Source organism: Chrysemys picta, chromosome 23 (genome assembly GCF_011386835.1).
Source record: "Chrysemys picta bellii isolate R12L10 chromosome 23, ASM1138683v2, whole genome shotgun sequence".
In the NCBI taxonomy this organism is placed as follows: Eukaryota; Metazoa; Chordata; order Testudines; family Emydidae; genus Chrysemys; species Chrysemys picta.
In genome coordinates, this window is record NC_088813.1 from 1,771,291 (window position 1) to 1,792,914 (window position 21,624).

At 53.3% G+C, this 21,624-nt stretch overlaps 1 protein-coding gene across 14 annotated transcripts in view; it reads left to right on the plus strand.

The window, feature by feature from the left end:
- Positions 1 to 15,492: 15,492 nt before the first annotated feature.
- The window catches only part of PTAFR (platelet activating factor receptor), a 50,164-nt gene continuing 44,032 nt past the window's right edge, over positions 15,493 to 21,624 (plus strand). For 7 of the 14 annotated variants that reach the window (XM_065577234.1, XM_065577241.1, XM_065577231.1 and 4 more), the window contains exon 1: positions 15,499 to 15,959. The gene's annotated coding sequence lies outside the window, so the exon portion shown is untranslated. Of the gene's footprint in view, positions 15,960 to 16,476; positions 16,746 to 21,624 lie in introns of all 14 variants that reach the window. The other 7 variants (XM_065577246.1, XM_065577245.1, XM_065577249.1 and 4 more) reach the window with 5 other exon arrangements.

Genomic DNA, 21,624 nt, shown 5'->3' on the forward strand with positions numbered 1-21,624 from the left:
CATGGTGCACCAACAACCTCCGTTCCTTCCAGAGGCTGTAGTAGATACAGGGTCAGTCTGACCCAGACTCATTGGAATGGATCATTCCCACTTCCGCCACCTTAGCTGGCCAATTTTTATCATTTAAAAAATGTCTTATGTAGCCTTTCTTTTCTCCCAGGACCTCAGCACCGGGGTGCAAAGTCAAGCTCCCCTACCCCCCGGCACTGACACTCTAGTGCAGAGCACACACACCCCTTGGCACGCTGGTGCAGAGCCCCCCCTTCCCCAGTTGCCATATGTTAGAACCAAAGATTGAGAAACCAGGGTTCAAGAGTTGGGTCATTTGTCCTGCTGTTTTTCCTGTTTCAGGCACAAGTCCATCTGGCTTGCCCGGGGTGGGGGGGGAAAGGTAATTCCCCTCACTGATCCACAGGCTGCACCTCCACCCCCCAGGGCTAGAAAGCAGCATCTCTGAGCTGTGCCATTGCAGGAGGAATTAGCAGCTCCTCCTTCTGGCTGCAAGATGCAGCCAGTCCTCTGAGGTGTCTAAAAAGCCTGGCAAAGTCTTGTCAACCTCCTCGACTGGAGCCAGTGCTAAGAAATGCTTGGCCTTAGAGGTGTCAACCTCTGCTGACAGCCTGCCCTCAAGGGCTTTCCCCTCAGGATCTGGCTTTTCTGGCTCTGTGCACTGCTGTGTAAAAATCTCCCCTCAAGGCTCCAGCCACCAAAGCCAGAGTCGAAATAAAGTCTGGTACTGAGGGCCAAGGCTGTAATATGGACTCATTCTCTATGCTGGACCTAGGGCTACGGTGCCAGTCTTATGCTCATTATAAGCCTGATAAGGAGCTTGATGCTCTTTCAGAGCCTCAGTTCCTACTGGATCCACAGTAACATAGACGAGAGTCCTATGGCACCTTATTGACTAAAAGACGTATTGGAGCATAAGCTTTTGTGGGTGAATACCCACTTCGTGCCATAGGACTCTGTCGCTTTTTACAGATCCAGACTAACATGGCTACCCCTCTAATAGTGACATAGGTTCATCTCATCAAGCCCCTGGGAAACCCTTCGATCAGGGGCCCCTCAGTGGCACTAGATACTTTATCCTCAGTGCAAAAAGACAGCGGGGGGAAATGTAAGGGAGTAGGGATGGTTCCTCGTCTGGGAGAGAAAAAGAAAACTGTACAAGGCTAAGCTAGTTTCCCCAGTTATGCAAACCTCCCAGAAACACACTAACCGCCCCCTAGGACTCTTACCAGTTTTCCAGGGCAATATCTGACCCGTCTCAGCTTAGCATTTTTTAAAACCATTGTTGTCATCCTTGGAAACCTCAGTATCTGCACTCTACTCAGAAAGAGACTGACATGCGTCTGACGAAGTGGATATTCACCCACGAAAGCTTATGCTCCAATACGTCTGTTAGTCTATAAGGTGCCACAGGAGACTCTGTTGCTTTTTACAGATCCAGACTAACACGGCTACCCTTCTGATACCGACTGGCTTGACACCTTCCTTATCCTTCCCCTCCCAGGGAACCTAGAGAGCATTACCAAGGCTCTTGGCTCCAGCCCTTCAGACCATGAGATCACCTTTTTTCATCCAAGCATATGATAGGAATTAATTCCCTGCTGCATAGTGGCAGGGCTGGAAGGTACCACAATGGGCAATGTGTCCATAAAACCCTTCCCTCTGGTACTTCCCCAAAATCAAAAGGACTGAGCAAGGACAGTTGCAAAAGGAGCCTTCTCACATAAGAGCTCAAAGAGAGGGCCCTGCACTGGCTCTGTCCTGCCTGCGTTTGTTCCTCTTGCTGCTACCGAAGGAACAGTCTACTTCTCTAATCCTGCATGTGGTGGCTGGGGATGAGATGGAAAGTCCAATTGAACTCACAAGACAGATGTACAGATCCAGACATTCAGACTCTGCTGGATGACCATGAGTGCATCCTCTCCCCCAGAGGATATGCTATAACTTCATGAGCACAGAGAAGGAGACGATTACCTTACACATCCCTTCAGTGACCTTGGAGGAAATGACATATCTAGCTTTCAATATCCTGGGTTCACCATCCAGGAATCAGATTACCTTGCCAGGCCTAGATGACCTATTGTAGTCAACAAAGAACACCCGAATAAACCCAGCTTCTGGGCAGGTAATTTCTAAACTTGCAGACAAGTTGTACTATCTTCCTCGTGAGGGCTTCTTGCTCTCCCAGCCCCAGATTTGTTGGTAGTGGTGGTTGCCAGTCAAAGAGCTGTAGGTGGTCGAGTACACTCTAGCCCTTCAGATGGTGAAGGTAAGAAGCTAAATGCTCCTCTGCACACTAGGCATTAGAGTAGTGAACTGTTAGGCACTGATGTCCCAATACCAGTATCCCTTCTGGGAGAAAATAGCACTGTTTGCTCAGTCACTGCTGGAAAAACAGAGAAAACTGGCCAAAGCCCTAATCCCTGACACTCAGCTGGTAGTTAAGCATGGCCTGAGGGCATCTGCCATCGCTTCTGATACGGCATTTAGAGCTGGAGTATCTGCAGTTGCCCCAAGCCACCATTTGTGGCTGTTTACCTACACTGGGGAGGAGGTTTCCCATTGGATGGTGAAGGGCTGTTGCTGCAGAACAGAAAAGGTTCTAGAGAAACTGAAAAGAGACCAATCCTATCGCAAGGGCTCTGGGGACATCTCAACTCCCCTCTAAAGAGACTCAGGGTACTGTAGTTCTGTTATCAGAGACATCAAACCCAACCTCTGCTTCCCTTTCTTTTCAAAGGAAGCAATGCCGACACCAGTTCCCTGCTCAGTAGTGGCAGAAGTACAAGCCCTAAAACCCACAAGAGAGGAGATCTGCCACATCATCTTCCGCTGCAACAGCCTTTCAGCTTCGGCAGGAAGCACGAGACCCCTTCAACCTTCTCACTGTTTCCCCTTTTTTGGAACTTGTGTCAAACAGTGATGTCCTTCCTCACACTGAGGGGCCTTCAGGGGCATGTGCAGCTCTGTATGCTCATCCAAAGATGAAGCCTCTACATTGGCTAGCAAAATACTATATACCAAATTCAGACAGCTTGTTTATGAGATTGGCACTGCCCAGAGATGTGTTCCTGTCCTTCATGGTGGACTCAACTTCGCAATATCCTCAACAGAGTTGTCTTCAACCCTTCAGCTCTCTCAGCCACAATCACCTCCAGTATTTCCAGGCAGGGTTGCGAAGCTCATTACAAGACTTTGCCAAGGCACCATCACTGGAATTTCTGCAAGAAAAACCTAATAGCAACATTCTAGAATTAAGAGCAATTCATAGGGCTCTCACGTCCTTTCTTCCCCAGCCAATAGCACCATTCTATATGAAAAAGAGCGTGTGCAATTCCAGCCAGCTGTACAAAGAGGCCAGAGCTCTGTGGCAGCGGTGCATAAATGTAGATGTGTATATCTGAGGTAAATGTATACATCTAGGAGCAAATATTTTAGCCATAACTACAGGATGGGGAAATCTATCCTGGGAAGTAGTGACTCTGAAAAAGATTTATTTGGGGTGGGGAGGAAGAGTGTGGTGGATAGTCAGCTGAACATGGGCTCCCAGTGTGATGCTGTGGCCAAAAGAGCTAATATGATCCTGGAATGCATAAACGGGAAACTTGACTAGGAATACAGAGGTTATTTTACCTCTATATTTGGTGCTGGTGCGACCGCTGCTCCAATCCTGTGTCCAGTTCTGGTGCCCACACTTCCAGAAGGATGTTGAAAAATTGGAGCGGGTTCAGAGAAGAGCCATGAGAATGATTAAAGGAATAGAAAACCTGCCTTATAGTGACTGACTGAAGGAGCTCAATCTATTTAGTCTATCAAAGAGAAGGTTAAGGGTGACTTTAGTTATAGTCTGTATGTACCTACGTGGGTCTAACATGATCCAATGGCTGGAAATTGAAGCTAAACAAATTCAGACTGGAAATAAGGTGTACTTTTTGACAGTGAGGGTTATTAACCATTGGAACAACTTACCAAGAGTTGTGGTGGATTCTCCATCACTTAAATCAAGATGGGATATTTTTCTAAAAGATCTGCCATAGGAATTGTTTTGGGGAGGTTCTCTGGGCTGTGTTATATAGGAAGATGATTGCAATGGTCCTATGTGGCCTTGGAATCTATGATCATACACTGAATTTATTCTATAGTTCTCTGCCTTGCAGGCAAGGAGAGCATACAGGCCAAGCTGCTCATCAGAGACCTGTGATCAGCCTGAGCGGTCATTCAAGGACTCGGAAGCAAGCAATGTCTTCTCTGTCTGGGATTATCTAGAGAGAGACCTGTTCGCAATAAGGTACAACTCCAAATGTGCTCCAGAACAGGAGCAGACAACCTGTCCATCTGGATGATTTTTTTCTAGACTGGGGAGACGGTCTCCTCTTTGTGTTTTCCCAGTTCCTCCAATTCAGGGAGTTCTCGGGAAAATCAAACACAACGGAGCCATGGCTTATTGGCCTGGCCTGAGCAAGACAACAGTAGTGGCTCTTTGAGTGATTGCACATATCTATTCCACTGTAGATGTATGTGCACTTCAGGGCACAGTTGTCAGAGAGCTTTCTCCGTAGTGGTACCAATCGGGGCAGCATTCAGAGCCTGCCCACCCTGGCTTCACTCCCAAATCCAGCAGGTGCATACTGCCAGGACCCTTGGTCTGCACACAGGGAACAGGGCCATATCAATGGCCCTTTCAGAACTCATGGGGGTTCCCACCTTTGTCCAGAGCATCCGTACATCCTTCCCAACCTACTTAGAATCATAGAATATCAGGGTTGGGAGGGACCTCAGAAAGTCATCTAGTCCAACCCCCTGCTCAAAGCAGGACCAACACAACTAAATCATCCCAGCCAAGGCTTTGTCAAGCCTGACCTTAAAAACCTCTAAGGATGGAGATTCCACCACCTCCCTAGGGAACCCATTCCAGTGCTTCACCACCCTCCTAGTGGAATAGTGTTTTCCAATATCCAACCTAAACCTCCCCCACTGCAGCTTGAGACCATTACTCCTTGTTTTGTCATCTGCCACCACTGAGAACAGCCGAGCTCCATCCTCTTTGAAACCCCCCTTCAGGTAGTTGAAGGCTGCTATCAAATCCCCCCTCACTCTTCTCTTCTGCAGATTAAATATCCCCAGTTCCCTCAGCCTCTCCTCGTAAATCATGTGCCGCAGCCCCCTAATCATTTTCGTTGTCCTCCGTTGGACTCTCTCCAATTTGTCCACGTCCCTTCTGTAGTGGGGGGACCTAAACTGGATGCAATACTCCACGTGTGGCCTCACCAGTGTCGAATAGAGGGGAATAATCACTTCCCTCAATCTGCTGGCAATGTTCCTACTAATACAGCCCATTATGCCGTTGGCCTTCTTGGCAACAAGGGCACACTGCTGACTCTCATCCAGCTTCTCGTCCACTGTAATCGCCAGGTCCTTTTCTGCAGAACTGCTGCTTAGCCAGTCGGTACCCAGCCTGTAGCAGTCAGTGCATGGGATTCTTTCTTCCTAAGTGCAGGACTCTGCACTTGTCCTTGTTGAACCTCATCAGATTTCTTATAGCCCAATCCTCCAATTTGTCTAGGTCACTCTGGACCCTATCCCTACCCTCCAGCGTATCTACCTCTGCCCCCGGCTTAGTGTCATCTGCAAATTTGCTGAGGGTGCAATTAATCCCATCATCCGGATCATTAATAACGATGTTGAATAAAAACGACCCCTGGGGCACTCCACTTGATACCAGCTGCCAACGAGACATCGAGCCGTTGATCACTACCCGTTGAGCCCGACAATCTAGCCAGCTTTCTATCCACCTTATAGTCCATTCATCCAATCCATACTTTTTTAACTTGCTGACAAGAATTCTGTAGGAGACCGTATCAAAAGCTTTGCTAAAATCAAGCTATATCACATCCACCGCTTTCCCCATATCCACAGAGCCAGTTATCTCATCATAGAAGGCAATCAGGTTGGTCAGGCATGACTTGCTCTTGGTGAATCCATGTTGACTGTTCTGGATCACCTTCTCTCCTCCAAGTGCTTCAAAATGGATTCCTTGAGTACCTGCTCCATGATTTTGTCAGGGACTGAAGTGAGGCTGACCGGTTTGTAGTTCCCTGGGTTCTCTTTCTTCCCTTTTTTAAAGATGGGCACTATATTTGCCTTTTTCCAATTGTCCAGGACCTCCCTCGATCGCCACGAATTTTCAAAGATAAAGCCAAGATACTTTCTTGGCTGCTTATCAAGAACATTGCTATAAGCAGCTCACTCTCAGTGCTGGGTCTGGCACCATGCCAGGACAGGACCATTCTCACAAGCTACGCTGGGAAGAGTTGTGACAGGATCAGCCCCAAGAGTCATTGGCACCATTTTCCTCATCCCATGATGAGGCTGTTGTGGGGGAGCCTCTGTCCCAAGCATTGGATGACTGAAAAGCCCATCAGGAGTTGTTGAGAAGGATGGCTTTGGCTCTGGATGTCCACACACAGGAGCTCCAGGAATAGTCCCAAAGGCTTGTGGACATTTTCACATTGGCAGCTCCACTGAGGATAACTCTGCCAGTTGATGAGGCTATTCTAGAGTCTACTTTAGAATAACCTATTCTAGGCAGAGCCCAGCATCCATACCACCTACTGCGAAAAGAGCAGAGAAGAGATACTATGTCCCCTCTCAGCAGTTCGAACATTTTCTACAACCGTCCCCCTCCAGGCTTCCCGGAAGTATCTGCAGCTAATGAAAGGGAGAGACATGGTCACCAGGCACTGACTCCAAAAAACAAGGAGGCTAAGAAACTAGACTTGTTTGGATGGAAGCTTTATTCCACAGGAGAATTACAGCTTTGATTTGCAAACCAGCAAACCTGCTGGGGAGCAATGATTTTACCTGTGGGATACAATTTCAAAGTTTAAGGACAAGCTCCCAGACGACACAAAACAAGAATTGGAGGTGATGGTGGAAGTGGGCAAGTTGGTTCCTAGAACAGCTCTACAGGCTGGTCTAGGTGCAGCTAACTCTGTATCTCAGTGCGTGGCCTTCGCCATCATTATGTAACGATCTTTCTTCCTCTGGTCTCCCTGGAGGTTCAACAAGCAATCCTTGGCCTCCCGTCTGAGGAGCTGTCACTCTTCTCAGGAAAAACTGAGATTGTGCAGAGTCTGCATAGGGACTCCAGAGTGACTCTGAGGCTCCTAGGGATTTATAGACCAGTGGCAGAAAGGGGTCCTTGCACCCCTATCAGACCCAGTGATTCCTGGGGTTTGTACCTCTGAGTCTGTGATCTGCCAAGGAGGATGGGTAGGGGTTACAAGAGACATCAACCACAACCCTCTGCCCCTGCCATGTGGGCTGCATCCTCCAAGAGCACATTTTGGTGGGTTGGTCGAGGACAGAATACCAATTCCAAAAGTGCTCTTTCCCTTCCCCGCTTTTTGCAACTTGCCTGTCCCATTTCCATTGTGCTTGGGCCACATCACCATGGATCGGAGGGTTCTAAGCACAGTGGAAGTGGGATACACCCTTCAATTTCTATCCCCCCCCCCCCACTTCCTTCCTGTCCCTCCTTCAGGGACTTCTCTCTTGAAGCCATGGTGTTGTGAGAGACACAGTTGCTGCTGCTTGTTGCTTCTAGAAGAAGTCCCTCTGTTGCTCAGAGGAAGTTGTTTTTACTCCCAATACTTCCTGATCCCAAAAGCAAAGGAGGGAGCTATCTCAGGCCTATTGAGGTATGAGAGAGTTAAACAAGTTCCTTAAGAAATTAAAATTCTGGATGATCGTTCTAGCTTCCGTTATTCCTTGCCTGGAGCCAAGGCACTGGTGCACTGCTCTTGACTTAAAGGACTCTTACTGTCACATGGCAATCCATGGGGCCACAAAAAGTTTCTGAAATTCAGTCAGTAGTTCTCACTATCAGTTCACAGTGCTGCCCCTTTCTCTGTCAGCTGTCCCTTGTATATTTGCAAATTGTATGGCCGCGGTAGCGGCTTTCCTTTGGAGATCAGGAGTCCACATCTTCCGCTATCTGGACAACTGGTCAGTAAGAGGTTGAGCCAGGTAGCAAGCATTGTCCAGTATAGATGTTATCTGGTTCATGTTCAATGTGCTTAGCCTGCTGATCAACACAGATAAGTCTGTCCTGTTTCTAGTATAGAAAGTAGAATTTATTGGACCTGTCCTGGATTCCACAATAGGCAAAGCCTTCCTTCCACTGGCAAGGTTTTCAGATGATGCAAGCCATAATTCTAGGCTTAGCAACATATCCTCTCATCACAGTAAGAAGCTGTTTGAGGCATATGGCAGTGTGCACTTACGCAGTCTAATATGTCAGGCTATGTTTCAGAGAGCTACGGGGATGGCTGGCCAACGTATATTCACCAAGGATAGTTCATACACGAAATCATAGAATATTAGGGTTGGAAGAGACCTGGGATGATTTAGTTGGTGTTGGTCCTGCTTTGAGCAGGGGATTAGAATAGACGACCTCCTGAGGTCCCTTCCAACCCTGATATTCTATGAATCCAATCCCCTGCTCAAAGCAGGACCAACACCAACTAAATCATCCCAGCCAGGGCTTTGTCAAGCCGGGCCTTAAAAACCTCTAAGGATGGAGATTCCACCACCTCCCTAGGTAACCCATTCCAATGCTTCACCACCCTAGTGAAATAGTTTTTCCTAATATCCAATCTAGTCCTCCCCCACTCACCTTGAGACCATTGCTTCTTGTTCTGTCATCTGCCACCACTGAGAACAGCCTAGCTCCATCCTTTTTGGAACCCCCTTTCAGGTAGTTGAAGGCTGCTATCACATCCCCCCTTCACTCTTCTCTTCTGCAGACTAAGTAACCCCAGTTCCTCAGTCTCTCCAGATTCCTAGGAGTGGGAATAATGTGCAGCAGCCTCTCCAATTAAAAATGAAGGTTACTTGCCAGTAGCAGGAGCTCTTTGAGGTAGAGTCTGCACATGTGCGCTCACCACCCACCTGCCCCTCTTTCTTGTGCCCAGATATCAACGTAGGGCATCAGGAGGTGAGGGAAGGCACCACAGTTCCTTTCATAGCCCAGCTCGGACAGCATGAGGTCACAGGGTGTGCTAAACTGAAGGGAAAATGGCCTAGGACCAAAAGATCCTTGGAACATGTCCAAGGTGATTAGCAAATGGGAAAATCACAGGCTTTCAAGTACAGTAGCTGTGTGCCTAAGGGCTTGTCCACATGGGCAGCTATTCAGGATTAGCTATTGCTTGTTAAATTCACACTCTACCTTAATCTGAATTAATTTTCATGTGTTATTAAGCCATAAACTAAAGCCCTCTTAGCAACAGCCCTTGGTTTAAATTTACTCTCGCACTGAGTCCTTGGCTGCCCAGACAGCGTGAGAGTTACTTGTTCTGCATCCACAGCCTGTGGCGCTTAGCACGAAGCCTGACCTGAGGCCTGCCCCAAGGAGCTATCACCAATGGACAATACCAAACAGGTTGGGCTGCCAGATGGGCGGCTCCTGCCCAAGGCACTCTACCTTACCCCATACTGGTGCTAGGGCCTAGCTGTGTCCCTGGGCATGGGGGTGAGGGGCTCCTGGGGCAGGATGCAGCAGTGGAGACAGGCTGGAATCAGGCCCGTTGCGGTAGGAGTGGGGAGAAGAGCTGAGCTCCCAGCTTGCAGGCGCCAATGCTAATGGGCAGCCTGAGCCACATGGCTCTTGCCAGATCTAATTTTCTATAACAAAAGTGAAGTCGGCAGCCTCTGAGAGAGGCTGGAAAGGCCCAGCCTTGCACCCACACACACCCTGCCTCCCTCTCCCCCAAGCTGGGCCAGGCCAAGCTGGGCTGTATGATCATTGGCAGCGCTGCAGCTTGGCCCAAGGACAGGGATGGGGAGGAAGAATGAGCCTAGAGTGGCTCCACTGTTGGGCCCGGGGCAGGAGCCGAGTCACCAGGGCCGGGGCTTTGTGAGAGAGGAGCTCCAGGCCGAGGGCCAGGTGTGTGCTGCTGGGAGCCACGACAGCACAAGCACTAGTAGTGCTAGACTGACAGCCCTCCTGAGCAGGTCCAGCATAGGCCTGGGCAATGCCAGCTCCCCACAGCACCCCCTGCCTGGGCTTGGCCTGGAGGGAGCATTGTGGCACTGCCAGGGGCGCCCACAGGCTGGAGGCGATGGAATGAAAGAGTGTCAAACCTGTAGTGTGGGAGAGCTTGCCCTGCAGCCCCTGGCCCCCCACCAGCTGGCCACTTGTTCTGTGTTAGAGGGTTAGGGTTAGGCCAGCCGGGTTCCCACTGGATAAGGGTGACCCGTCCTTATTCTCCTCTCCTGGCAGAAGGAGCCCAAGGCCTTTTCAGCCACAATGGGGGTTTTCTGGGGAACTGCTCTGGACCCAGCACCTGTACAAGAGGGGCACTTTGCCTCAGCCTCCCCCCCCTCAGTTGAGACAGCCCCCAAACCTGTGGACTGGTGTAGTGATTGGGCTCAACAGGCTTACAGCACCGCGCAGGTTTGGCGTGGCCATCCCTCCATTGATGGGCTCCTCTACGCACACAAGTTCCACTGGGCTGTGTTTAAACCCAATGTTGCGCGCGCGCGCACACTGTCTCTCTCTGGTTTAACTAACACGGTTTAAAATTACACCTGTAGCAGCTTTTGGGGGGAGGGAGGCCAGAATAAATCTGTAGTGCTGTTCTCCGGGAGATTTAGGAGACTACACCTCTACCTCGATATAACGGTGTCCTTGGGAGCCAAAAAAATCTTATCGCATTATAGGTGAAACCATGTTATATCAAACTTGCTTTGATTCGCCGGCGTGTGCAACCCCGCCGCCCCGGAGCACTGCTTTACCACCTTATATTGGGGTAGAGGCTGTGGTGTAGCCAGGGTCTAAGTGTAAGGGGAGCAAACATAAAAAAGGCCCTCCCCCCTTGGCTCCTCCTCTGGCCATGCCCCCCCCGGGCTCCTTCCGTTTCCCCTCCCAGATTAACCCCAGGGCCCAGCTCAGGACTCCTGTGGGCTTCCCAGGGGTGTGGATATCCCCGTCCCCCCCGCAGTCCTGGGAGAGTCTCTCCTGCCCAGCCCGCTCTGCAGGTGTCCCCCGCCGGGCTGCACCGCCCGACCCCAACCACGGGGTCCCATCCCCCCCGCCCCGGGCTCCAGTGCCGCGCCAGGACCTCCCGTCCAGACAGCACAGCCTGCACCCCTGCCCTGCGGGCCCCGGGGAGCCCCTCGCCCAGAGGGGACCCCCCAGTGCAAGACACCAGACCACCGCCGCTCACCTTCTGTCCTGCGCTGCCGCCTGTCCCCGGCCGATCCCAGCCCCACACTGCGGGCGGATCCCGGCTACGGCTACGGCTCGGGGTGGGGAGCGCTTGGCCGCCGAGCCCTGAGCTGCCGCAGGAGGTGGCTGCACCTGCGGCGATGTTGGGGCCGTGTGGGGCGCAATGGCCGAGGAGCCGGACCCCTCGCTCCTCTGGCCGTGCCTGCCGCCCCCCCTCCTCCCATGGCTCCTCCGGCCGTGCTGCCCCCAGTGCCGGCCCGGCTGTCCTGCGCCACCGCCTGTCCCCGGCCGATCCCGGCCCTGTACCATGGGCGGATCCCGGCTTTGGCTCCGGTTCGGGGCGGGGAGCGCTTGGCCGCTGAGCCCTGAGCCGCCGCAGGAGGTGGCTGCGCCTGCGGTGATGTTGGGGCCCCGTGGGGCGCAATGGCCGAGGAGCCGGCCCCCTCGCTCCTCCGGCCATGCCTGCCGCCCCCCCTCCTCCCATGGCTCCTCCGGCTGTGCTGCCCCCAGTGCCAGCCCAGCAGGTGCCGCTTTTGGGAAATGTGCTGAGGGGAAGCAGCTGCTTCTCCTGCATCCCGCTAGCTATGCTACTGGGTAGTGGTGTATTTCCATAAATATTAGGACAGAAATTGTGTCTAAGCTGCATATTCAGTGACCTTGTGTGATGTTCCCCTCTGGTGTTATCCGGACCGATGATCTGCTAGGTCACTCCAATCTTTGACTCTGGGAGCCAGCCTTACCCTGAGAGAACCCCCACTCCTGGACTGTTTATGCACAGCCTCTGGTATGTAAGCTGCTCCTTGGATTGTGCATCCGAATGACACTAGCTAATATCTCCGGCCCCAGACACAACCCTACGAACCTCCGTCTTGCAGTGTCCAGTTATGCTCGCTGCAAGCCTATATGAGTTTGCCAATTTAACAAAGAACTTGATATGTATCAGGCTTGTTATCCCAAGGGCGTCTCTGACACTTCAAACCAAATGCACTGCTTCAGGTAGAACAACCAAACAAATTTATTAACTACAAAGATAGATTTCTAAGTGATTATAAGTCAAAGCACAAGAAGTCAGATTTGGTCAAATGAAATAAAAGCAAAATGCATTCTAAGCAGATTTTAACACTTTCAGTGCCCTTACAAACTTAGATGCTTCTCACCACAGGCTGGCTGGTTGCTCTTCAGTCAGGCTCTCCCCTGATCAGTGCTTCAGTCACTTGATGGTGATGTCTGTAGATGGAGGTGGAAGAGCATGGCAAATGTCTCTCCTTTTTATCATGTCTTTTCTTCCCTCTTGACTTTGCCCCCCTCTTCAGAATCAGGTGAGCATTACCTCATCGCAGTTCCAAACTGACCAAAGGAAGGGGGGTGACTCCTTCTAGAGTCTTACAGATTCTTTTGTTGTTGCCTAGGCCAGTGTCCTTTATTCCTGTGAGGCTGGGCTAGGTTTGTCCCATTCCTGCCCTGACGAGGTGTGAACTGCCCCTCTGCTCCTGGAGAGTTTTTGCCTGAGCTTACTTTAAGCCATGAGGATACATTTTCAGCCTCATAACTACATACGTGAAATAAATTATAACCTATAACATTACTGTAACAACAATGCTCAGTGCATCATGAACCTTCCAAAGACCAGGGCCAGCTCCAACTTTTTTGCTGCCCCAAGCGGCGAAGCAAAAAAATAAAAATAAAAATACAAATTAAAAAAAAAGATAAAACCGCGATCTCTACCGTGCCACTTCATTCTTCGGTGGCAATTCGGCGGCGGGTCCTTCCCTCCGAGCAGGACTGAGGGACCCACCGCCGAATTACCGCCGAAGACCCGGACGTGCCGCCCCTCTCCATTGGCCGCCCCAAGCACCTGCTTCCTTCGCTGGTGCCTAGAGCTGGCCCTGCCAAAGATACCGACATGACAAACTTTGCACTGGATACCACACAATCATTTTACAAGGATGAACATGGGAGTGTAGGGTGTTCCCCCGAGGCATCTTGCTAGTGCACTGTAATAGGATGGTGAGGTATGCAAATGGTCAGTTTCCTCCCTCAACTGCAGGTATTGCATGCACCAACATTTGTGAATCTAACACTTGTGAACGTGTGGCCCTTAGCTGGAATTTTTCTGTTCTTTTGAAACCAGTGTAATTGCAAAATAGTACACAAAAAATTCCCCTGCAATGCTCTCTTCCTATTTACATTGGGCAAGTCCCATGAGTGAGTGCACATGTGAGCTGTTGTTACATCAGAGACTCAGAGCGGGACAATCTTCCCATGATTCAGCAGTGCCACAATCCACAAACTTCACACACATTTGAGGAAACGGCCCGTCACATCCGAGTGCAGTGCTCCCAGAGCAGCGTATGCCAGTGCCTAAGAAAGGTAGGCCTGCCATGGTGGTGAGCGGATGCCTTGTTTAGTTGCTAAGGCATGAGTAGCACAGTGATGGTGGGCAGGGCTTATGCCGTCACTTGCATTGGGGACAACAACCCAAGAAAAGTAACGAGGATCAGGCAGGAGCGCCGCCAGCTTTTCTGCCGCCCTAGGCGGCGGAAGGTCCCACCCCAAAATGCCGCCCCCCACAGAGGCGGCGGAAGGTCCTGCCACCGAAATACCGCCGCGGTCGCCGCCCCCCAAATTGTAGCACCCTAGGCAACCGCCTAGGTCGCCTAATGGGTTGCGCCGGCCCTGGGATCAGGCCAGTCACCCAGGTCGCTCTTTTCTGAGGAGGCCAGCTCCAAAGCTCCATTAATGCCAGTGTGTTGCCTAAGGCCTCTGGACAGCAGGGACTCAAGTCTCACTACTGCCCTGGGTTAGAGTTGCTCACCCAAAACTGAACACCCCTGCCCAACCCCTTCCCTGAGGCCCCACCCTGTCCCACCCCTTCTCCAAGGCCCCGCCCCCACTCACTCCATCCCCCTCCCTCCGTTGCTTGCTCTTCCCCACCCTCACTCACTTTGGGGCAGGGGGTTGGAGTGCAGAGGAGGGGTGAGGACTCCACCTGAGGGTGCAGGCTCTGGAGTGGGCTGGGGATGAGGGGTTAGGGTGCAGGAGGGGTCTCAGGGCTGTGGCAGGAGGCTGGGGGGTGCAGGCTCCGGGAGGGAGTTTGGGTGTGGGAGGGGACTCCAGACTGGGGCAGGGGGTTGGGACGTGGGGTCTCAGCGGCGCTTATCACAGCTTATGGGAAGCAGCCGCCAGGTCCCTGCAGGCCTTAGATGCATGGGTGGCCAGGGAGGCTCCGTGCACCGCCCTCGTGCCCGCAGGTGCCACCCTCAGAGCTCCCATTGGTTGCAGTTCCCAGCTAATGGGATCTGTGGAGCTGGCCCTCAGGGCGGGGGCAGCGCATGGAGCCTCCCTGGCTGCCCATGCGCCATGGGGCTGCAAGGACCTGGCAGCCGCTTCCGAGAGCTGCACAGAACCCCCGCTGTGCCACTGACTGGACTTTTAACGGCCTGGTCAGTGATGCCAACTGGAGCCGCCAGGGTCCCTTTTCAACTGGGTGTTCCACTCGAAAACCAGATGCCTGGCAGCCCTACCCTGTGTGGGAGGGGAGTTCTGAGGGGGAAGCGGACCCAAAGGAATGGCTTGCCTATGGTCCCATGCAGGGTAGGGTTGCCAACTTTCTAATGGCACAAAAATGAACATCCTAGCCCTGTCCCTTCCCCGAGGTCCCGTCCCCACTCACTACATTCCCCTCCCTCGGTAGCTCACTCTCCCCCACCCATCCTCACTCACTTTCACTGGCCTGGGGCAGGGAGATAGGGTGTGGGAGGGGGCAAGGGCTCTGGCGGGGGTGCGGGCTCTGGGGTGGGGCCAGAAATTAGGGGTTCAGGGTGCGGGAGGGGGCTCTGGGTTTGGGAGAGCTCAGGGCTAGGGCAGGGGGTTGGGGCGTGGGCTTACTTTGGGCGGCTCCCGTTCAGTGGCGCAGCGGGGCTAAGGCAGGCTCCCTGCCTGTCCTGGCTCCGCGCTGTGCCCCGGAAGTGGCCAGCAGGTCCAGCTCCTAGGTCGGGGGACCAGGAGGCTCCGTGTGCTGCTCTTACCTGCACCATTCCGCCCCGCACCAGCTCCATTGGCCATGGTTCCCGGACAATGGGAGTACGGAGCCGGTGCTCAGGGCGGGGGGGCCAAAGTGAAGCTCAAGGGCTTCAGCCCCAGGTGGAGGCCTATAACCTGAGCCCCACCACCCAGGGCTGAAGCCCTTGAGCTTTGGCCCCAGTGACGGGGCTCGGGCTTTGGCTTCAGCTCTGGGCCCCAGCAAATCCAACACCAGCCCTGGTGACCCACTTTGGAGTCCCAGCCCACAGTTTGAGAACTGCTGATATAACACCACCAATAGTGCTGATTTACAAGGTGCTATGCACGGCCTCCTGCCTCCCACAGCCCCCTCCCTGGGAGGGGACCTGCCGTTCAGCTTCTCAGCAGCAGCCCAGTTGCAAGAACAGCTGCCAAACGTGTGTGAGTCAATGGGTGGAATCTGCAGTGCCTGGTCCAGGCCGCACCCTGAGAATAGCAGCAGGTCTGGGGAGTATTGCAGCTGCCAAGAGGAAGATGACTCACTCACCTGTGAACCCAGGCATCCCTCCTCTTCCACACCTCCCCTTCTTGCTCATTACTCTGGGGCAGAGTCTTCTGAGCAGACAGGAAACAGGCTCCATTCTCAGGGATCCCTCACAGCTTGCCTTTGCAAAGGCTCCTGGTGGCTCCAGCTCTCCGTGCTCCGCTGCCCAAGGTAAGAAGGTCCTTTCCTGGCCGTTCTCCTGGTGGGAATCTCTCTTCCCCATCACTGGGCTGATCCCTTGGCTGCCTCCAAAACCCCTCTGCTTCCTCCACCTGCCTGGGCCAGAAACCGCGCTGTGCATCCATCCCTATCTGAGCTGGGGCCTCTGCCCTGTCCCTGGGCTCTGCCCAGCACTTGTTTTCAGTGCAATCAGTGCTCCCTATGGCTCGCTATCTGAGCCCCCAGGAGAGCGTCCAAGGGCACGTGGGAATGAATGGCTGTCTGCAACCCCCCCCAGCTCACTCACGGGACTCAGCAGATTTCTGCCTGTGCCCCATTCTGGTTCGGAGGGTGTGTGTCTGGGGGGGGGGGGGGGGGCGGCAGTGGGAAGACGGGGGCTGCAGTACCTTCCTCATGCCGGTGATGAGCTATCTTTAGCTCGTCACACCCAGCCTCACCAGGGTGGAAGGAAGAGAGTTCCTGCTAAAGCTCAGGGCAAATAAGAGCAACATTTCCTCCTGCTGCTCAGGGTGTCTGGTGTCTCGGTGGGATCCAGCTGCCGTCGTGTCTGCACCTGCACTCTATAGGGTTGCCAGGTGTCTGGTTTTCAACTGGAAAGTCCGGTCAAAAAGGGAACCTGGCAGTATCTAGTCAGCACTACTGACCGGACACCAAAAGTCCAGTGACCTGAGTAACCGTCCACAATCGGCTTCCGTTCTGCCGCTAGGAAGGTGGGAAGAGCAGCTACTGCTGGAGTAGGAGGAGCACTCAGGAACTGCCTGGCTCTGGCAGAGAGAGGTACAAGCAGCTGGCGTCCGGGGGAGGGCTCCTGAAGCATGCGGCATTTGAGGAGCAGGGCCGGTGGCCAGATTCACCGCCTGGGACCCCTTCTCAGCCTCCTTTATGCCTCTCCCCTGTGGTGCTGCCCCTCCAGGCTGCCCCAGTCACCCCACCACCCCCGGCGTGCGTCTCTCCCTCCCACACTCTGCCCCAGTCACCCCCACCCCAGAGCGTGGTTCTTCATGCCCTAGTCACCCCTGCAGCCCCAGAGCGTGGCTCGACCTAGAACGTCCTGCACACGTCACCCAGCTGGCAGGGGGCGGGAGATGGAGAGAGCAGCAAGTGACAGGCGGGGGAAAGAGGAGCAGTGGCGGGGCCTTAGGGAAAAGAGACGGAATAGGGGTGGGGCCTTAGGGGGAAGAGGTGGAGCAGGGGAGGTTCTGTCTCTCAATGTCCAGTTTTCACAAATTAGAAAGTTGGCCACCCTAACTCTGTATTGTGTTTAGCCTCACACACCCCCTCCCTGCAGGGGGGCTAGTCTCCATTTGGCAGGGAAACTGAGGCAGAGAGTGGAGGTGACTTGTCCAAGGTGTCACAGGGAGTCCATGGCAGAGCACGGCATTGACCACAGGACCCAGGCTAACACCCTAACCACTGGACCATTCTTCCTTCAGCACCCCTTATCTGGGCCTTTGTCCCTTCCAGACTAGTGCAGTGTGTGCGCTTTGGAGGCAGCCCCTGAAGGCACCCTGCAGCCTGTGTCAGGAGCAGTGCACTGCACTGAGAGCCCCCTTGTGGCCTCTGGGGTTCTGGGTTGAATTGAAGGCGTCTGGCTTTGACCTGTAGAATCCTATCTGTGAGACGTCTCTCCCTGGGTCATGCTGCCATGGCTGCGGTGAGTAGAGGCGCTGGCACTGGAGCCACCTGGGCTAAAAGGGCTGTGGGATTTACTGCCCCTGGGTCCCAAGGAGTCCCAGTATGGTAACCCCCAGGGTGCCTGGCAGGGCCCATCTCCGTACCCAGGCCTTTGGGGAGCACCAGCCCGGGGCTGCAGTGTCACAGGATGGCTGGTCCTTTCTGGTCAGCTGTTTTCTGCTAGCTGCTGCTTTGTTTGAGGTGTGGGGTGAAGGTGCCCAGAGATGCTGGTGCTTTGGGGGCTGCTCTAGCCAGTCACAGGCCAGGAGAGGTTTGGCACCATTTCACACTGAGCAGATTTCACTCAGCCGGGGAATATCAAGCTGGAGTAAACAGAGAGCTAAACAGAGAGCAGGCAAGGTCACTGTAGTGTTCTCCAAACAGGATGTTCTGTGCTGCTCTCTTGCCCAGCAGGGAGTCAGTGTCCATAGTGCTACATTCTCACCAGAAGCCACTGTGCTCGCTCCATGCATTTCCCGCTGAGAGATTTGCACAAGGTACAGAGGGGAGGGGACACAGAGATCCAGGAAAATCCCATTCCTGGGTGGCCAAGGATTGAATTGCAGGGGACCAGAGTGTGGTACTCAGCTCACAACCCCTGAATTCCCCACGCCCACCACTACTCTCGCCACTCCTACTTCCTACCTGCTTGAGGTGTCTGCACCAGTTAGAGACAGGAGGAAGGACAAGAAGCAGAGATGCCCGTGAACCCATTGCCTGCTCTCTGGGACACAGCATCCAGTCTGAATCAGTTCCACGCCCCAGCTGAACATTTCACATGCAGGAAATGATTTCACAATTATTACACAATAATTGGTACAATTAGAAAGCTAGTGATTTCACAGCACCATCACTTTGTTAGTTTCGCCTTCATTAAAAGCTGCCAGAGTAGATCAGAGCGCGGCACCCAGGATCCTGTCTCTGACAGTGCCAGCACCAGCTGCTGCAGAGGAAAGTGGAAGGAGCCCTGCAGTAGCAGTTACAGGATAACCTGCCCTGGGGGAAGACACCTCCTGACCCCTTTGATCCCTTTAGGTAAGGGTTGGCTCCTTTTCTGAAACAGGAAGATTTGTGTCCCTTCAAAAACTCTTGCTTAGATTTAATAACATTCTCTACTATCATATCTCTGCACATTCTTGTTCTCCATACAAACGGCCAATCTGTTTTTGAATTCAGTTAAGCTCTTGGCCTCTGTGATACTTTGTGGCAGTGAGTTCCATAGGTTACTGTGCATTGTCCAAAAAGTATTTTGTTTGCTCAGTTTTAAATGTGCAGCCTCTCATTTTCATTTGATGTGCCCTTCCCTGCCCAGCCATCATGTGGGGCTTTCTTATCCTCATGGTAGGACTGGAACCCATGACCTAGGCTTGAGAGGTATCACTGGCCCATCCCCAGTCCTTTGCAGTCAGTAGTTCTGATTTTGGTTAGAAGCTCCCTAGAAATGAGCCCGTTCTTGCCGCATCCTGAGACTGTTCACAGAGACAGGAGGAACTGGCTACGCTCACAGCCTGAGCATGCCAAGGCTCTTGGTTGAATCACGTGCTGGAGCTGCCCAGCAGAGAGCCTACCCAAGGCTGCGGTGCCTGCACTCTGAGCACGGCAGAGCAAGGGTGCTAAGTGTGCGGCTGGGAATAGGCTGGAGCGTATCAATGGCAGGGAAGCAGGCCACTTCCTGGGTTATTTATTTTTGTTGCGGCAGTCATGCCAAAGGACCCCAGATAGGGAACAGCACCCCATTGTACAGGGCACTCTGCAAACACTGCAAAGAATATGTGTCCCTGCTGCAGAGCACCCATAGTCTAGGACTGACACACCAGGGGCAGGTGAGCACCCACCACCACAAGGGTGCTAGCATCAGGAGTCAGTGGTCACCAGCCAAGGTAATGCCAGCTGGGCTGTAAGACGAAAGTCTCTGCCTGATGGAGATGTACTACTGAAGGGTCAGGGAGGAGGGGACGGTGTGGCTCCTGGGAAGGGAAGAGGAGCAGCTGCTTTCTCCAGCCTCAGCTCTGGGGGACAGGGAACTCCCCTTGCACTGATAATCACCCCAAGCCAGCAAGAGGGTGCAGGGACCCAGTGCTTCCAGGTGTTAGCTCCAAGGACATCATTTTGGGGGTGTTGCTGACAGGCAGGCAGGCTTGGGTTTGGCAGCGGGAGGGAAGGCTACAGCATGGAGCTGGGAGGAGCTAGCCCCAAACTCCTGGGCATGCAGCAGCATGGGTTGGAAGGGGACTCCCAGGGGATTTGCCTTGTGCACAAATGGCTCCTTCCTGTTTTTTGGGTTCAGTTGAATAATGCTGCAGTGACATTGAGCCCAGAGGTCTATTCGATGCCTTCATGCCCATTGCAATATGTAGCCCTTCCACAGTGCCCTTCTAACCCTAGGAGGCACAGAGCCCAGACTAGTGTTCTGCCCACTCTCCAGGCTGGACCAGTGACCAGCCAGCCAGCACTCAAACACAGCATCCTGCTGCATCCCAGGGATGGTCCTGCTTTGGCACCAGTCCAGAGACACCCGCTGTGGGAGCTTTTCATTACAAAAGCCACATGCACAGTTTGGGACGTCCTCCTCCTTCCAGGTAACATGGCTTCCCCTGTGCAGCCAGCGCACCGAGGTGCCACACCACAGGACAAGGGACTAGGCACTCACAGTGACCCCAGCCAGGTTGAAGGCTGTGAAGTGTGAACATACTCCAGGTATGGCAAGCCAGCCTGGGGAGACGTTGCTCAGCTCCTTCCAGCTGGGCTAGAGTCTCTGGAGTGAAAAGTTACTGTGAATCCTGATGACTAAGGCGTGGACCCGGCACCTAATAGCACGTCTGCTCATTCCACCTGTGCAAACTGAATGCTCCCCACTTTGCAAGCAGCTTCTGCCCTGTCCCTACCAGGCTCCAGCACTTGGGCTCTGAGTGACAGGCTCCTGCCCACAGACCAGGGGTGCAGCCACTCTGCTCCTGCTGCAGGTCTCTGCAGCATTTGCCACCATGATGTGCTACTGCCTCCAAAGCAGCAGGACGACAAGCAAGGCCCTGAAATGGCTCTGGCCTTTCATCTCTGACTGAAGCCTAGGGTCATTCAAGGCAACTAGTCCTCAACCTCCAGGACTCCCATCTCCTGGGGCTCATCTACTCCCCTCCCCATTCAGCATCTGCAGGAAACCAGCAGGTGAGCTGCCAAGATGCCCAGGCTGAGGGGCCAGCAGGGCACAGACCACACCTAGCTTTGCTCTGGCTTCATGGCCACCGTTACCTGCCCTGTCTCCTAGGCCTCTCGCTGCCTGGCCAACATCAGCACTGGGGTGAGAGGAGCGGCAGCAGCCACCCTACATGAGGTGGAGCTGATTCTGGCAGTGAAAGGCGAATACTTTGGAGAACTCTGCCAGAGCAACCCCATCCCTTGGCCCTAGACAGTTAGATGGGCCCATGGCCTTGGGCACCTCCTGTGTTGGTTTAACTGGAGTGGGTATTCCTGTGCCAGGCTGCGTGGACACTCCTATCTTGGAAACTATATGGCTAGAACGGAGTTAGTTAAATTGGGTTTGTTACGAGCCATAGCTGAATCCACCCTAAGCCCAGGTTTATTCCAGGGTCAGACCATCCACACAGACCTGCACCAAAATACCCACATAACCATTAGGAATCCCGTTTAGCTGAACCATCCACATCTCTGCAGGCCAGCCTGATTCTGCCCTGCTCCTGCACACTCCCACAGCAGAACACCCTCCCATCTACATCCGGCCAGCAGGTCACACTTGATCTTATCAGCTGCTGAGCTAGCCACAGAGTTGCATGGGAAATGCCCTGATAAGACTGCTGCAGTTCTCTGTCTTCAGGAAATGGAGGCCAAGCTCTGAGAATGCGCCACTTGGTTCACAGTGCAGCAGCATCTGCCCAGCCGCACCGGCTCCCAGGAACACATTGCCTGGTTCTTTGCTCTGGCCAGGGCCGGATTAACTTTTTGTGGGCCCGGCGCCAAACATATT